The 19,802-nt window shown below is 40.2% G+C and overlaps 1 protein-coding gene across 2 annotated transcripts in view; it reads left to right on the plus strand.

Moving 5' to 3' along the window:
* The window catches only part of LOC139765247 (uncharacterized), a 78,893-nt gene extending 68,913 nt beyond the window's left edge, over positions 1-9,980 (plus strand). For both annotated transcript variants that reach the window (XR_011716624.1, XM_071692584.1), the window contains exon 2: positions 7,809-9,980. The gene's annotated coding sequence lies outside the window, so the exon portion shown is untranslated. The remainder of the gene's footprint in view (positions 1-7,808) is intronic.
* The last annotated feature ends 9,822 nt before the right edge of the window (positions 9,981-19,802 follow it).

The following is a 19,802-nucleotide window of genomic DNA, read 5'->3' on the forward strand; positions in this document are numbered from 1 at the left end:
TCTCTTGACCTCCTGCCTCTTTCATGTGTACATCTCCCACTCAATCGCACTACCTGCCTGCAAAAATCGTCCAAACGCCTCTCTCTTCTCTTTCACTAACAATCTTACTTCTTCATCCCACCACTCACTACTATTTCATATTTATATTAATTATACTTTGTCGCTGTCTACCGCGTTAGCGAGGTAGCGCAAGGAAACAGACGAAAGAAAGGCCCAACCTACCCACATACACATGTATATACGTACACGTCCAAAAATGCACATATATATATATATATATATATATATATATATATATATATATATATATATATATATATATATATATATATATATATACCTATACATCTCAACGTGTATATATATATATATATATATATATATATATATATATATATATATATATATATATATATATATATATAATCACAGACATATACATATATACACATGTACATAATTTATACTCTTTGCCCTTATTCATTCTCGTCACCATCCCGCCACACATGAAATGAAAACCCCCTCCCCCAGCATGTGCGCGAGGTAGAGCTAGGAAAAGACAACAAAGGCTACTTTCTTTCACACTCAGTCTTTAGCTGTCATGTATAATGCACCGAAACCACAGCTCCCTTTCCACATCCAGGCCCCACAAAACTTTCCATGGTTTACCCCAGACGCTTCACATGCCCTGGTTCAATCCACTGACAACACGTCAACCCCTGTATACCACATCGTTCCAATTCTTTCTGTTCTTTGCACACCTTTCACCCTCCTGCATGTTGAGGCCCCGATAACTCAAAATCTTTTTCACTCCATCTTTTCACCTCCAATTTGGTTTCCCATTTCTCCTCGTTCCCTCCACCTCTGACACATATATCCTCTTTGTCAATCTTTCCTCACTCATTCTCTCCATGTGACCAAAACATTTCAAAACACCCTCTTCTGCTCTCTCAACCACCCTCTTTTTATTACCACACATCTCTCTTACCCATTCATTACTTACTCGATCAAACCACCTCACACCACATATTGTCCTGAAACATCTCATTTCCAACACATCCACCCTCCTCCGCACAACTCTATCTACAGCCCACGCCTGGCAACCGTATAACATTGTTGGAACCACTATTCCTTCAAACATACCCATTTTTGCTTTCCAAGATAACGTTCTCGACTTCCACACATTTTTCAACTCTCCCAGAACTTTCTCCCCCTCCCCCACCCTGTGATTCACTTCCGCTTCCATGGTTCCATCCGCTGCCAAATCCACTCCCAGATATCTAAAACACTTCACTACCTCCAGTTTTTCTCCATTGAAACTTACCTCCCACTTGACTTGTCCCTCAACCCTACTGTACCTATTAACTTTTCTCTTATTCACATTTACTCTCAGCTTTCTTCTTTCACACACTTTACCAAACTGACTCACTTCCCAAGTTCTTTCATCCACAACAGACTTCATACTTGCCCCTCTTTCCAAAACTTTTGCATTCACCTCCCTAACAACCCCATCCATAAACAAATTAAAGAGCCATGGAGACATCACGCACCCCTGCCGCATACCAACATTTACTGAGAACCAATCACTTTCCTCTCTTCCTACACGTACACATGCCTTACATCCTCGATAAAAACTTTTCACTGCTTCTAACAACTTCTCACACCACATATTCCTAATACCTTCCACAGAGCATCTCTATCAACTCTCTAATATGCCTTCTCCAGATCCATAAATGCTACATACAAATCCATTTGCTTTTCTAAGTATTTCTCACATACATTCTTCAAAGCAAACACCTGAACCACACATCCTCTACCACTTCTGAAACCACACTGCTCTTCCCCAATCTGATGCTCTGTACATGCCTTCACCCTCTCAGTCAATACCCTCCCATATCATTTCCCAGGAATACTCAACAGATTTATACCTCTGTAATTTGAGCACTCACTTTTATCCCCTTTGCCTTTGTACAATGGCACTATGCAAGCATTCCGCCAGTCCTCAGGCACCTCACCATGAGTCATACATACATTAAATAACCTTACCAACCAGTCAACAATACAGTCACCCCGTTTTTTAATAAATTCCACTGCAATACCATCCAGACCCGCTGCCTTGCCGGCTTTCATCTTCCGCAAAGCTTTTACTACCTCTTCTCTGTTTACCAAATCATTCTCCCTAACCCACTCACTTTGCACAACACCTCGACCAAAACACCCTATATCTGCCACTCTATCATCAAACACATTCAACAAACCTTTAAAATACTCACTCCATCTCCTCACATCACCACTACTTGTTATCACTTCCCCATAAGCCCCCTTCACTGATGTTCCCATATTTTCCCTTGTCTTACGCATTTTATTTACCTCCTTCCAAAACGTCTTTTTATTCTCCTTAAAATTGAATGATGCTCTCTCACCCCAACTCCCATTTGCCCTCTTTTTCGCCTCCTGTACCTTTCTCTTGACCTCCTGCCTCTTTCTTTTCAACATCTCCCACTCATTTGCATTATTTCCCTGCAAAAATCGTCCATATGCCTCTCTCTTCTCTTTCACTAATAATCTTACTCTCTTCTCTTTCACTAATAATCTTACTTCGTCATCCCACTACTCACTACCCTTTCTAATCTGCCCACCTCCCACGCTTCTCATTGCACAAGTAACTTTTGCACAAGCCATCACTGCTTCCCTAAATACATCCCATTCCTCCCCCACTCACCTTACGTCCTTTGTTCTCACTTTTTCCATTCTGCACTCAGTCTCTCCTGGTACTTCCTCACACAAGTCTCCTTCCCAAGTTTACATACTCTCACCACTCTCCTCACCCCAACATTCTCTCTTCTTTTCTGAAAACCTCTACAAATCTTCACCTTCGCCTCCACAAGATAATGGTCAGACATCCCTCCAGTTGCACCTCTCAGCACATTAACATCCTAAATTCTCTCTTTCTTGCGCCTATCAAATAACACGTAATCCGATAACGCTCTCTGGCCATCTCTCTTACTTACATACGTATACGTATTCCCAATCACCAGTCCTTTTTCAGCACATAAATCTACAAGCTCATCACCATTACCATTTACAACACTGAACACCCCTATGTACACCAGTTATTTCCTCAACTTCCACATTACCCACCGTTGCATTCAAATAAACCATCACTATTACCCGGTCTCGGGCATCAAAACTACTAACACTTTCACTAAGCTGGTCCCAAAACACTTGCCTCTCATGATCTTTCTTCTCATGCCTAGGTGCATATGCACCAATAATCACCCATCTCTCTCCATCCACTTTTAGTTTTAACCATATCAATGTAGAGTTTACTTTCTTACACTATCACATACTCCCACCACTCCGTTTTCAGGAATAGTGCTACTCCTTCCCTTGCTCTTGTCCTCTCACTAACCCCTGACTTTACTCTCAAGACATTCCCAAACCATTCTTCCCCTTTACCCTTGAGCTTCGTTTCACTCAGAGCCAAAACATCCAGGTTCCTTTCCTCAAACATACTACCTATCTCTCCTTTTTTCTCATCTTGGTTACATCCACACACATTTAGACACCCCAATTTGAGCCTACGAGGAGGATGAGCACTCCCCGCGTGACTCCTTCTTCTGTTTCCCCGTTTATATATATATATATATATATATATATATATATATATATATATATATATATATATATATATATATATATATATATATATATATTAGTGTTATTTTTATGCTTTGTCGCTGTTTCCCGCGTTAGCGATTTAGTGCAAGGAAACAGATAAAGGTGAGTTCTCAAATTACAGAGGTATAAGTTTGTTGAGTATTCCTGGGAAATTATATGAGAGGGTATTGATTGGGGAAGAGCAGTATGGTTTCAGAAGTGGTAGAGTGTGTGGACCAGGTGTTTGCTTTGAAGAATGCATGTGACAAATACTTAGAAAAGCAAGTGTATTTGTATGTAGCATTAATGGGTCTGGAGAAGGCATATGATAGAGTTGATAGAGATGCTCTGTGGAAGATATTAAGAATATATGGTGTGGGAGGCATGTTGTTAGAAGCAGTGAAAAGTTTTTATCGAGGATGTAAGGAATGTGTACGAGTAGGAAGAGGGGAAAGGGATTGGTTCTCAGTCAATATTGGTTTGCGGCAGGGGTGCGTGATGTCTCCATGGTTGTTTGATTTATTTATGGATGGGGTTGTTAGGGAGGTGAATGCAAGAGTTTTGGAAAGAGGGGCAAGTATGCAGTCTGTTGTGGATGAGAGAGCTTGGGAAGTGAGTCAGTTGTTCGCTGATGATACAGTGATGTTGGGTGATTCGGGTGAGAAACTGTGGAAGCTGGTGACTGAGTTTGGTAAAGTGTGTGAAAGAAGAAAGCTGAGAGTAAATGTGAATAAGTGCAAGGTTATTAGGTACAGTAGGGTTGAGGGACAAGTCAACTGGGAGGTAAGTTTCAGTGGAGAAAATCTGGAGGAAGTGAAGTGTTTCAGATATCTGGGAGTAGATTTGGCAGCGGATGGAACCATCGAAGCGAAGTCAGTCATAAGGTGGGGGAGGGGGGGCGAAAGTTCTAGGAGCGTTGAAGAATGTGTGGAAGGCTAGAACATTATCTCGGAAAGCAGAAATGGATATGTTTGAAGGAATGGTATTTCCAACAATGTTATATGGTCGCGAGGCGTGGGCTATAGAGTTGTGCGGAGGAGGGTGGATGTGCTGGAAACGAGATGTTTGAGGACAATGTGGTGTGCGGTGGTTTGATCGAGCAAGTAATGAAATTGTAAGAGAGATGTGTGTTTATAAAAGGAGTGTGGTTGAGAGAGCAGAAGAGGGTATTTTCAAATGGTTTGGTCACATGGAAAGAATGAGTGAGGAAAGATTGACAAAGAGGATATATATATATCAGAAGTGGAGGGAATGAGGAGAAGTGGGAGACCAAATTGGAGGTGGAAAGATGGAGTGAAAAAGATTTTGAGCGATCGGGGCCTGAACATGCAGGAGGGTGAAAGGCGTGCAAAGAATAAAGTAAATTGGAACGATGTGGTATACTGGGGTCGACGTGCTGTCAGTGGGTTGAACCAGGGCATGTGAAGCGTCTGGGTTAACCCATGGAAAGTTTTGTGGGGCCTGGATGTCGAAAGGGAGCTGTGGTTACGGTGCATTATACATGACAGCTAAAGTGTAAACGAATGTTGTCTTTTCCTAGCACTACCTCGCACACATGAGGGGGGAGTGGGTTGTCATTTCATGTGTGGCGGGGTGGCGATGGGAATGAATAAAGGCAGCAAGTATGAATTATGTACATGTGTATATATGTATGTGTGTATATATATGTATATGTTGAAATGTATAGGTATGTATATGTGCGTGTGTGGACGTGTGTATATATATATATATATATATATATATATATATATATATATATATATATATATATATATATATATATACAGGTGTATGTGGGTGGGTTGGGCCATTCTATCGTCTGTTCCTTTGTGCTACCTCGCTAACGCGGGAGAGAGCGACAAAGTATAATAAATAAATGAATATATATATATATATATATATATATATATATATATATATATATATATATTTATATTTATATTTATATTTATTTATTTTGCTTTGTCGCTGTCTCCCGCGTTTGCGAGGTAGCGCAAGGAAACAGACGAAAGAAATGGCCCAACCCACCCCCATACACAATGTATATACATACACGTCCACACACGCAAATATACATACCTATACATCTCAGTGTACACATATTTATACACACGCAGACACATACATATATACCCATGCACACAATTCACACTGTCTGCCTTTATTCATTCCCATCGCCACCTCGCCACACATGGAATACCATCCCCCTCCCCCCTCATGTGTGCGAGGTAGCACTAGGAAAGGACAACAAAGGCCCCACTTGTTCACACTCAGTCTCTAGCTGTCATGCAATAATGCCCGAAACCACAGCTCCCTTTCCACATCCAGGCCCCACACAACTTTCCATGGTTTACCCGACGCTTCACATGCCCTGATTCAAATCCACTGACAGCACGTCAACCCCAGTATACCACATCGATCCAATTCACTCTATTCCTTGCCCTCCTTTCACCCTCCTGCATGTTCAGGCCCCGATCACACAAAATCTTTTTCACTCCATCTTTCCACCTCCAATTTGGTCTCCCACTTCTCCTCGTTCCCTCCACCTCCGACACATATATCCTCTTGGTCAATCTTTCCTCACTCATTCTCTCCATGTGCCCAAACCATTTCAAAACACCCTCTTCAGCTCTCTCAACCACGCTCTTTTTATTTCCACACATCTCTCTTACCCTTACATTACTTACTCGATCAAACCACCTCACACCACACATTGTCCTCAAACATCTCATTTCCAGCACATCCACCCTCCTGCGCACAACTCTATCCATAGCCCACGCCTCGCAACCATACAACATTGTTGGAACCACTATTCCTTCAAACATACCCATTTTTGCTTTCCGAGATAATGTTCTCGACTTCCACACATTCTTCAAGGCTCCCAGGATTTTCGCCCCCTCCCCCACCCTATGATTCACTTCCGCTTCCATGGTTCCATCTGCTGCCAGATCCACTCCCAGATATCTAAAACACTTTACTTCCTCCAGTTTTTCTCCATTCAAACTTACCTCCCAATATATATATATATATATATATATATATATATATATATATATATATATATATATATATATATATATATATATATGTATATATATAGATGTGTGTGTGTGTGTGTGTGTGTGTGTGTGTAAGTGATGTAGAGTCACATACTGTTTGAATAGTAGTAGTAGTAGTAGTAGTATTTTTTTTAATGATGAATATCAGTTGTAAAATTACCTTTTTGGTGAACTTAAAGTAATACTGTGTTGACATGTATTTTTTGGTGGGTTTTATATTTTCACAATGGATGTGGTATAGTACTATAGTAGTTGATATACATGTAACTTTGGGAAAACTATACTGATTTCTTGCTTAGCTTTGCACTTGTTCATAGATTGTGGATAACATTCTCAGCAATAAGTATAGGACAGTTCTTGCATCCATACAAGCACTGGTTAGCACAAGGAGATTGTAGTGACAGATGTGAGTCAGGCGATCACCCCTCTGACACTTGAGGAAATTTATGGAGGTCCTGTGGTCAGCTGGTGAGTCACCGCTTCACCGGTCAGGGGGTTGTAGCTTGGTGTTTACACTGAGGCAACTGCTTCTCCAGCATAGGCCTCAGTATTTTTTATCAATGTTTCATTTGTATATCTTTTTTCACAATCAAATTCATCGGAGGTAGACACTCTTGTGTGAAGATGGTAGGTCTACTCAGGGAAATCCAAGTATCAAGCTGGAGTATAGGGGGAAAGAGAGAGTTTAGGTCAAAATGTTGATCTGTAAGGAGCACGAGAGCACCAAGACAAATGTCCTACCCCAGTGAGGGTGGAGGCTGGAGTGTGTGTGTGTGTGTGGACTCCATCTGCGAGTGTCAACACTGCAGAGGAGACGTCACCTTGAATAAGGCTGGATCATCTTCAGCATTCAGAGTGATTTCAACATTGTTTTAGGACCATCTCTATTCAGAGAAGTCCACCATACCGAGCTGTTGCATGGAGCACAACCTCAGAGCTGCAGGAATCCCATAAAAGTGGTCTTAGGGTTATATATGTATGTATTTTTTGTTTGTTTGTTTGTTCGTGTGTGTTATGGATTACATTAAAGTATTTACCACTAAAAACCATTGCGACATCCGAGTTTTAATGTCTTTTAATTCTCCACAGGTATTCTTTGATGGCAGAATAAAAATGGCAGTGTGAGGAGATGCACAGGACTGTTGCCATAAGATGACGGGAGACACTTGCTTCTTAAGGGAGAGCATTCGCCGTGTGAGAGAGAGAGAGAGAGAGACAATCGATTCATGAGGAAGGACACTTGCCATATGAAGAAGAGAACCAGTTTCTTCATGAAGGACAGTTGCCACATTGGATAGTAGTTACAGGAGGAAAAAACTGTGCAGTTAGTTAGCTCTGTAATAGCATACCACTGTATACCATGTACATAGGCTTGGCCTTATTTACAAACTGTTAAATGTAAAATACCAGGAAAAACAAATGGAAAACACAGTTTTGGTCATACTCCATGTACTTAATTAGAAAATTGGTAAAAATCCTCTGTCTCTCTCTAATGTATGTATCATTGATATCAGAATGCAAAGCAGACTCCAGTTGTCCTCCTTAGTTAATTGATAATAAAGGGATAATCTTTTATTATACTCCAAGAATATCTCATTTTATCATTTTTAGCTGAAACTGGGAAGATGCTTGAAGGATTTCTTGAAAAGGTATCCAATTTTTTTTGCATAAAGATCTTTTAATCACATTTATACTTACCTTTCGCTATGCTAATGTCAAAGTTAGCCTTCTGTAGTACCTCTCCAGGTAAAGGCATCATTCAAATGAGCATATCTTGTCTATGATCAGGATGGAACATTTTACTGACATTTCTCTTTTAGGTACCTTAATCTGTGGAGTATCTTGTCAATTCTATTTTGTGTGCATAATGATGTGATAATAATTTTAAGAAAGAACAAGTGTAAATTGATGCTATCTGCTTACCATGATTTTGCACACAGCTTTAACCAGAGTTGTATCAGGTAGCAGAGCTGATGTCTCGAAAATATTGGGTTACAGATAGATGTGTTATATATATATATATATATATATATATATATATATATATATATATATATATATATATATATATATATATATATATGCTTTGGTGGCAGTATTATTGCAATGTTGTATGTTTTGCAAATCATGCATGATGATGTTCTGGATCGATGAGTGATATAAAGAATGTGGTAATATCTCAAAACTTGGAAGATTTACTCTACAGGGTATTGGCTTCAGGATCCGCACAGAAGTGCATTAAAGTATTTAGTGGAGTATATGTGATGAATGGATTCTATAGGAGCTGGAAAAATTGCAAATCATAGATCTGAAATATATACAGTACTTAGATATATGTTGTCAGATGAACTTTTGAAGAGTGTGTGTGTGTGCACCATCCACCTTTCAGCAGGGAAAAAGCCTACTTAATTGGACATATAATGAGTTAAAGGTAATGCAAAATAGCATTAATTACGTTCAGTGTATTTCATGTTCATAGATAAAGGGAAGAGATATTGCCATAATGATCATAGTTTCATTAAAACAAGATTGTTTCCCCACCAGATCGTACGATATGAAAGACACCATGCACTACCAGTGAATAGTGAACATAGCTCAAAGCAATAACAAGCTAGTTTCTTAGCTGTTATGCCAGTGAAGCGAATTGAACAAAGCTAAAAAAAAAAAAAAATCACATTTAAGATATATAGGATGAGGGTGCCTTACACACTTTATTGTTGAAATAGATATAATCTCTTGAATGACTGAATGGTAAAAATAGGAAAGTGAGACAGCTTTAACTTAGAAGAATTCATGAATCTAAGTATAAGAGATGGCTTTAGGGTTATACTGTGTGGTCAGTCAAAATGAAGTAAACATGCCAAGCTTAACAGTGGGAGAAACCAAGCTTCAAGGAAGTTTTCTTTTGAACACGTGCTTTTTGTGCTTCTATGGGTGATTAGGATGTCCATTGTACTAACTTTAACTCTTGTATTAAACAGATTTGTTTGACCCCACAGCATAGAAAAAGATGATTGTATTCAGGATTCATTGTATGTAGCTTTGAACCATCATTTTCAGAGAGTGATTCTGTATAAGCCATTGTAAATTTTCAAATCACATCTAGGGATGCATCTAAACACACTAACTTCATAATTACTACTTCCTAGAAGTTTTCCCTTGCATCCACATTTGTACGAGATAAAGTGCTGTGAATTGTGCACATGTCTGTACAATATTTTTATATATTTTATTTGTAAAAACAATAAATTTCTTAAGGTATTATGTCATTAACTCCTCACTTGATGATACTGAAATCCACGTTTTATGATCTAAATCATTACATCTAACTCTTTCACTGCAGCAGTTCTAAGACGCCATTCCACTAGAGTTACCCTTTTTTAAGTGGCCTTTTAAGGGTGAAGCACTAAAGGTTAAGAAGCAGCACTGCAGTTCACTATTTATGAAGACTTTTGCCATGGCCACCCGCTTGAAGGAGTTCCTGGAGGGAAGGGATATCAGAGAGAGAGAACTTTTTTGCACTCTGGGCTGAAGGTTCCCAAATATTCTAAAAGAAATATCTCATAAAGTTGTTAAGAGTAACTAGAGTAAATTTTTCTTAATTGACATAACATACAACTTGTGGTAGTGAAAACTTGCTTCCATATGTTAGGCACCCAGAAATCTTTGCTGCAAGATGCGTGAGGTATGCCTGAAGTACTGTGGGGCATTTGTATCGAGATGTGTGATAGTTGTGTCGGTGTTTTTGTCACAGACAAATATGATTACTAAGGATTTTTATCGTTAATATCTGTTATTTAAAACCTTCAGAGCTTCACATGTATTACATAGTGAGAGGGGACAGATCTGGTACAGGCTCCCTTTACATGTGCACATAGACTGACCAGTTTATGGTAAAAATTCACACTGTAGCATCTGGTAACAGTATGTAATGTCACCACGAGTAGTAATGGCTGTATGTTTTACCTCAAAGCAGGGTTGGATGATTCATGAATTTTGATTATATACGCTACAGCTTCAGGGAACAGAAAATGAAATATCAAGTGCATGACCTAGCTAGAGTAAACGGGTTGAAATAATCATTAAATTCTTTTATGTGTAAGCAGTGATACCTTTATATTTCATTTTAGAATGCAGAATACCAGTTAACCATATGCAGTGCAGATCACATTTTATATACACCTGTCCGTTGCATATTTTCTTTTGTATTGACTGACATGCTTTTGAACCCGCTTCATTGATTCAACCACCTCTCGTTGAAGTGTAGCCATTTTCATTAGACTGTTATTATCGACAGCTACTTTATTATGCACCCATGTTCATCCCTGTAATTGGTAGTAGAAAACGATCACAGGAGTCACAAATAGATATTTGTCCAATCCAAGTAGACAGGTGATAATATCATACGTTTCTGAGTTGATGCTCTTCATAAGCTTTTCATTTTATACCCTAAACACACATGGTAGATGCAAAATGTGGATACAATATCAACATTTAGATTTTTAACCATTAATGGTATGGTGTGCTATTTCCTGCAGGGTTTGATTTTTGACCTATCCCTGAAATATTCTTTGATCATTCTTCCCAAACTATTTTATTTGCATGTCTTTCCCAGCATAACACCGTCTCACACCTGATAGACTAGCATACTGTGTTTATAGTGTACTTGGAATTTCTCATTTTTGCTCACGCCTTTTTACTAAGCACCTGTTATATCATAACAGACACATCATTGAAAGCACTATTTCTGTGTTGAAACTATGCCACAGCATTGATGAATTATTAGAATAAAGTTTTAATGTCATGTCCTCAGAATACCTTCTATAATTGCATGTACAGACTGCATTAGCTGCCCTTATATTACAAAACTTGATTATTGCCCATAGAAAGAGCTGTACCACTATTTTCATTGACTCTCACATGAATTTGCTAGTATTCTCCTACATTACTCTGTCTTAAACTTTATATGAATAGACTTATTAGCGATAATATATTATACCTGCTCCATATATACCCATCCTCCAATGTGCTTGCTAAAAATTTCAATTTGTTTTATTGTGTAATAATTGGAGATGCAAACACTATGGGCTTCTGTGGTGCATTGGTTAACTCTGCTGACCATGAGTCATGCACCGACTAGCTAGACTTCACATCCTGGGTATGGTAGCCAGCCAACAGCCAACCCAGCTGTATCCTCCCCTTCAGGCTGGTTGATAAATGGGTCCTTGGCTTTGGTTAGTCCTGGATGTGGAAAGGGAGCTGTGGTTTCGGTGCATTACACATGATAGCTAGAGACTGAGTGTAAACGAATGTGGCCATTGTTGTCTTTTCTTAGCGCTACCTCGCACGCACGCAGGGGGAGGGGGGGTGCCATTTCATGTGTGGCGGGGTGGCGACAGGAATGGATGGAGACAGCAAGTGTGAATATGTACATGTGTATATATGTATATGTCTAGAAAGGATCACAATTTTGTGCGTGATCAAGTATATTCCTGTGAGTCCACGGGGAAAATGAAACACAAGTTCCCGAGTGCACTTATTGTGTTTCGTTTTCCCTGTGGACTCATAGGAATGTATGTCTGTTTATGTATATGTATGTATACGTTGAAATATATAGGCATGTCTATGTGCGTGTGTGGGCATTTATATATATATATATATATATATATATATATATATATATATATATATATATATATATATATATATTTTTTTTTTTTTTTTTTCTTTGTCGCTGTCTCCCGCGTTTACGAGGTAGCGCAAGGAAACAGACGAAAGAAATGGCCCAACCCACCCCCATACACATGTATATACATACGTCCACACACGCAAATATACATACCTACACAGCTTTCCATGGTTTGCCCCAGACGCTTCACATGCCCCGATTCAATCCACTGACAGCACGTCAACCCCGGTATACCACATCGCTCCAATTCACTCTATTCCTTGCCCTCCTTTCACCCTCCTGCATGTTCAGGCCCCGATCACACAAAATCTTTTTCACTCCATCTTTCCACCTCCAATTTGGTCTCCCTCTTCTCCTCGTTCCCTCCACCTCCGACACGTATATCCTCTTGGTCAATCTTTCCTCACTCATTCTCTCCATGTGCCCAAACCATTTCAAAACACCCTCTTCTGCTCTCTCAACCACGCTCTTTTTATTTCCACACATCTCTCTTACCCTTACGTTACTTACTCGATCAAACCACCTCACACCACACATTGTCCTCAAACATCTCATTTCCAGCACATCCATCCTCCTGCGCACAACTCTATCCATAGCCCACGCCTCGCAACCATACAACATTGTTGGAACCACTATTCCTTCAAACATACCCATTTTTGCTTTCCGAGATAATGTTCTCGACTTCCACACATTCTTCAAGGCTCCCAGAAGTTTCGCCCCCTCCCCCACCCTATGATCCACTTCCGCTTCCATGGTTCCATCCGCTGCCAGATCCACTCCCAGATATCTAAAACACTTCACTTCCTCCAGTTTTTCTCCATTCAAACTCACCTCCCAATTGACTTGACCCTCAACCCTACTGTACCTAATAACCTTGCTCTTATTCACATTTACTCTTAACTTTCTTCTTTCACACACTTTACCAAACTCAGTCACCAGCTTCTGCAGTTTCTCACATGAATCAGCCACCAGCGCTGTATCATCAGCGAACAACAACTGACTCACTTCCCAAGCTCTCTCATCCCCAACAGACTTCATACTTGCCCCTCTTTCCAAAACTCTTGCATTCACCTCCCTAACAACCCCATCCATAAACAAATTAAACAACCATGGAGACATCACACACCCCTGCCGCAAACCTACATTCACTGAGAACCAATCACTTTCCTCTCTTCCTACACGTACACATGCCTTACATCCTCGATAAAAACTTTTCACTGCTTCTAACGACTTGCCTCCCACACCATATATTCTTAATACCTTCCACAGAGCATCTCTATCAACTATATATATATATATATGTGGGTGGGTTGGGCCATTCTTTCGTGTTTTCTTCTGCTACCTCGCTAACGCGGGAGACAGCTACTAAATATAATAAAGATTAATAAATGAATATATTTTTTGTACATACTCGCTATTTCTCACGTTAGTGAGATAGCGTCAAGAACAGAGGATTGTGCCTTAAAGGAAAAATCCTCACGCGGCCTATTTCTCTGTCCCTACTTTCGGAAAAGTAAAAATTGGAGGGGAGGATTTCCAGCCGCCCCGCTCCCCACCCCTTTTAGTCACCTTATATGACATGCATGGAATACATGGGAAGTATTCTTTCTAGCCTATCTCAAGGGATAAAATATATACTTCCCACGTATTCCCTGTGTGTCATAGGTAACTAAAAGGGGAGGGAGTGTGGGCCATTTTTTTTTTCTTTTTTACTTTTCCAAAAAAAAGAAAAGAGAAGGGGCCAATTAAGAATGTTCCCTCTAAGGTTCAGTCCCCTGTTCTTAACGCTACCTTGATAACGTGGGAAATGGCGAATATGAATGAAATGATATATATATATTTATATACACATATGGATATTCATACTTGCCTTCATCTCTTCCTGTCGCTACCCCGCCCCTTGCATCAGCAAGATAGCGCCAGGAAGAACAGACAAGAAAAAGCCCATTTGTTCACACTCGGTCTCTAGCTGTCGTATGCAATGCACCGAAACCACAGCTCCCTATCCACATTCATGCTCCACAGACCTTTCTATGGTTTACCCCAGGCACTTCACATGTCCTAGTTTAGTTCAATGGTGCGCGTGATCTAGTATATGCTGATAACTACGAGGAAAGTGAAACACGAGCAAGTTCCCTTGTGCACTTTCATGTAATATTCACATTATCAGGAGAGAGACAAGAAGATGATAGAAGGCATAGATCAGTCAGTTGATATACAAGGAAGAGACGTAGCTTAGACTCCATTGGTAAACCAACTAGTATACCAATGGAGTCTTAGCTACATATCTTCCTTGTATATTAACTGACTGTTCTACGTCTATCTCATTCTTGTATCTTCCCTGACAATGTGATAATTACACGAAAGTGCAAGTGGGAACTTAATTGTTTTTTATTTTCCTTGCGGTTATCAGCATATATGTATATGTGCATTACAAATGAAACCTAGAGACTGACTGTGAGCAAATGTGGCCTTTTTTTTGTGTGTTTTCTTGGTGCTACCTTGCTGAAGCAGGGGGAAGTGATGTGTCCTGTGGGGCGGGGTGGCATCAGGAATAGTTGAAGGCAAGCAAGTATGAATATGTACTTGTGTATATATGTATATGTCTATATATACATATATATATATATATACATCTGTATATGCTGATATGCATATGTATATGTGTGTGTATGGGCGTTTATATATATATATATATATATATATATATATATATATATATATATATATATATATATATATATTTATATATATATGATGTGTGTGTATGAGTGGATGGGCCATTCTTCGTCTGGTTCCTGGTGCTACCTCGCTGAAGTGGGAAACAGCAATCAAGTATAATAACGATAATAATGATTACATATTTTTTTCATACTGAATTCGCTATTTCCCACAATAGTGAGATAGCGTCAAGAACAGAGGTCTTAGCCTTAGAGGGAATATCTTCACTTGGCCCCCGTCTTAGCCTTAGAGGGAATATCTTCACTTGGCCCCCTTCGCTGTTCCTTCTTTTGGAAAATTAAAAAACGGGAGGGGAGAATTTCCAGCCCCCCAACTCCCTCCCCTTTTAGTTGCCTTCTACGACACGCAGGGAATACTTGGGAAGTGTTCTTTCTCCCCTATCCCCAGAAATGGGGAGGTGATAACTAGTAGTGGTGATGTGAGAAGGAGATGGAGTGAGTATTTTGAAGGTTTGTTGAATGTGTTTGATGATAGAGTGGCAGATATAGGGTGTTTTGGTCGAGGTGGTGTGCAAAGTGAGAGGGTTAGGGAAAATGATTTGTTAAACAGAGAAGAGGTAGTGAAAGCTTTGCGGAAGATGAAAGCCGGCAAGGCAGCAGGTTTGGATGGTATTGCAGTGGAATTTATTAAAAAAGGGGGTGACTGTATTGTTGACTGGTTGGTAAGGTTATTTAATGTATGTATGACTCATGGTGAGGTGCCTGAGGATTGGCGGAATGCGTGCATAGTGCCATTGTACAAAGGCAAAGGGGATAAGAGTGAGTGCTCAAATTACAGAGGTATAAGTTTGTTGAGTATTCCTGGTAAATTATATGGGAGGGTATTGATTGAGAGGGTGAAGGCATGTACAGAGCATCAGATTGGGGAAGAGCAGTGTGGTTTCAGAAGTGGTAGAGGATGTGTGGATCAGGTGTTTGCTTTGAAGAATGTATGTGAGAAATACTTAGAAAAGCAAATGGATTTGTATGTAGCATTTATGGATCTGGAGAAGGCATATGATAGAGTTGATAGAGATGCTCTGTGGAAGGTATTAAGAATATATGGTGTAGGAGGAAAGTTGTTAGAAGCAGTGAAAAGTTTTTATCGAGGATGTAAGGCATGTGTACGTGTAGGAAAAGAGGAAAGTGATTGGTTCTCAGTGAATGTAGGTTTGCGGCAGGGGTGTGTGATGTCTCCATGGTTGTTTAATTTGTTTATGGATGGGGTTGTTAGGGAGGTAAATGCAAGAGTTTTGGAAAGAGGGGCAAGTATGAAGTCTGTTGAGGATGAGAGAGCTTGGGAAGTGAGTCAGTTGTTGTTCGCTGATGATACAGCGCTGGTGGCTGATTCATGTGAGAAACTGCAGAAGCTGGTGACTGAGTTTGGTAAAGTGTGTGGAAGAAGAAAGTTAAGAGTAAATGTGAATAAGAGCAAGGTTATTAGGTACAGTAGGGTTGAGGGTCAAGTCAATTGGGAGGTGAGTTTGAATGGAGAAAAACTTGAGGAAGTGAAGTGTTTTAGATATCTGGGAGTGGATCTGGCAGCGGATGGAAACATGGAAGCGGAAGTGGATCATAGGGTGGGGGAGGGGGCGAAAATTCTGGGGGCCTTGAAGAATGTGTGGAAGTCGAGAACATTATCTCGGAAAGCAAAAATGGGTATGTTTGAAGGAATAGTGGTTCCAACAATGTTGTATGGTTGCGAGGCGTGGGCTATGGATAGAGTTGTGCGCAGGAGGATGGATGTGCTGGAAATGAGATGTTTGAGGACAATGTGTGGTGTGAGGTGGTTTGATCGAGTGAGTAACGTAAGGGTAAGAGAGATGTGTGGAAATAAAAAGAGCGTGGTTGAGAGAGCAGAAGAGGGTGTTTTGAAGTGGTTTGGGCACATGGAGAGAATGAGTGAGGAAAGATTGACCAAGAGGATATATGTGTCGGAGGTGGAGGGAACGAGGAGAAGAGGGAGACCAAATTGGAGGTGGAAAGATGGAGTGAAAAAGATTTTGTGTGATCGGGGCCTGAACATGCAGGAGGGTGAAAGGAGGGCAAGGAATAGAGTGAATTGGAGCGATGTGGTATACCGGGGTTGACGTGCTGTCAGTGGATTGAATCAAGGCATGTGAAGCGTCTGGGGTAAACCATGGAAAGCTGTGTAGGTATGTATATTTGTGTGTGTGGACGTATGTATATACATGTGTATGGGGGGGGGTTGGGCCATTTCTTTCGTCTGTTTCCTTGCGCTACCTCGCAAACGCGGGAGACAGCGACAAAGTATAATAAAGAAAATAATATATATATATATATATATATATATATATATATATATATATATATATATATATATATATATATATATATAATATATATATATATATATATATATTTGGTTATATTTAATATTACTTATTGTACTTTGTCGCTGTCTCCCGCGTTAGCGAGGTAGCACAAGGAAACAGACGAAAGAACGGCCTAACACACCCACATACACATGTATATACAAACACGTCCACACACGCACATATTCATACCTATACACTTCAACGTATACATATATATATATATATATATATATATATATATATATATATATATATATATATATATATATATATATATTTTTTTTTTTTTTTTTTTTTGCTTTGTCGCTGTCTCCCGCGTTTGCGAGGTAGCGCAAGGAAACAGACGAAAGAAATGGCCCAACCCACCCCCATACACATGTATATACATACGTCCACACACGCAAATATACATACCTACACAGCTTTCCATGGTTTACCCCAGACGCTTCACATGCCTTGATTCAATCCACTGACAGCACGTCAACCTATACCACGTCGCTCCAATTCACTCTATTCCTTGCCCTCCTTTCATATATATATACAGACATATACATAGATACACATGTACATAATTCATACCTGCTGTCTTAATTCATTCCCGTCGCCACCTTGCCACACATTAAATGACAAACCCCTACTCCTGCATGCGCGCGAGGTAGCGCTAGGAAAAGACAACAAAGGCCACATTCGTTCACACTCAGTGTCTAGCTGTCATGTATAATGCACCAAAACCACAGCTCCCTTTCCGCATCCAGGCTCCACAAAACTTTGCATGGTTTACCCCAAACGCTTCACATGCCCTGGTTCAATCCTTTGACAGCACGTCAACCCCGGTATATCACATCGTTCCAATTCACTCTATTCCTTGCACGCCTTTCATCCTCCTGCATGTTCAGGCCCCGATCACTCAAAATCTTTTTCGCTCCATCCTTCCACCTCCAACTTGGTCTCCCACTTCTCCTCGTTCCCTCCACCTCTGACACATATATCCTCTTTGTCAGTCTTTCTTCACTCATTCTCTCCATGTGACTAAACCATTTCAAAACACCCTCTTCTGCTCTCAACTACACTCTTTTTATCACCACACATTTCTCTTACCCTTTCATTACTTACTCGATCAAACCACCTCACACCACATATTGTCCTCAAGCATCTCATTTCCACCGACATTCACTGAGAATCAATCACTTTCCCATCTTCCTACTCTTACACGCGCCTTACATGCCTTACATCCTTGATAAAATCTATTCACTGCTTCTAGTAACCTACCTCCCACTCCATATACTCTTAATACCTTCCACACAGCATCTTTATCCACTCTATCATATGCCTTGCCTCTCATGATCTTTCTTCTCCTGCCCAGGTGCATAGGCACCAATAATCACCCATCTCTCTCCATCCACTTTCAGTTTTACCCATATCAGTCTAGAGTTTACTTTCTTACACTGTATCACATACTCCCACAACTCCTGCTTCAGGAGTAGTGCTACTCCTTCCCTTGCTCTTGTCCTCTCCCCCAAACCACTCTTCACCTTTACTCTTGAGCTTTGTTTCACTCAAAGCCAAAACATCCAGGTTTCTTTCCTCAAATATACTACCTATCTCTCCTTTTTTCCTCATCTTGGTTACATCCACACACATTTAGACACCCCAGTCTGAGCCTTCGAGGAGGCTGAGCACTCCTCGCATGACTCCTGTTTCCCTTTTACAATGTTAGAATACAAGGAGGAGAGGCTTTCTAACTCCCCGCTCCCGACCCCTTCAGTCGCCTTCTGCGACACGCGGGGAATGCGTAGGAAGTTGTCTTTCTCCCCTATATATATATATATATATATATATATATATATATATATATATATATATATATATATTTCATTATTATTATTATTTATTTTACTTAGTTGCTGTCTCCCATGTTAGCGAGGTAAGCCAAGAAAACAGACGAAAGAATGGCTCAACCCACCCACATACTCATGCATATACATAAAGGCCTACACACGCACGTATACATACCTATATATTTCAGCGTATATGTACATATACATACACATACATATACTTATATACACATGTACATAATCATACTTGCTGCCTTCATCCATTCTCGTCACCACCCCGCCACACATGAAACAGCACCCCCCTCCCCCTTCGCGCGTGCGAGGTATCGCTAGGAAAAGACAACAAATGCCACATTCGTTCACACTCAGTCTCTAGCTGTCATGTGTGATGCACCGAAACCACAGCTCCCTTTCCACATCCAGGTCCCACAAAACTTTACATGGTTTACCCCAGACGCTTCACATGCCCTGGTTCAATCCATTCACACAGCACATCG

The sequence above is a fragment of the Panulirus ornatus genome, chromosome 53 (genome assembly GCF_036320965.1).
Source record: "Panulirus ornatus isolate Po-2019 chromosome 53, ASM3632096v1, whole genome shotgun sequence".
NCBI lineage: Eukaryota > Metazoa > Arthropoda > Malacostraca > Decapoda > Palinuridae > Panulirus > Panulirus ornatus.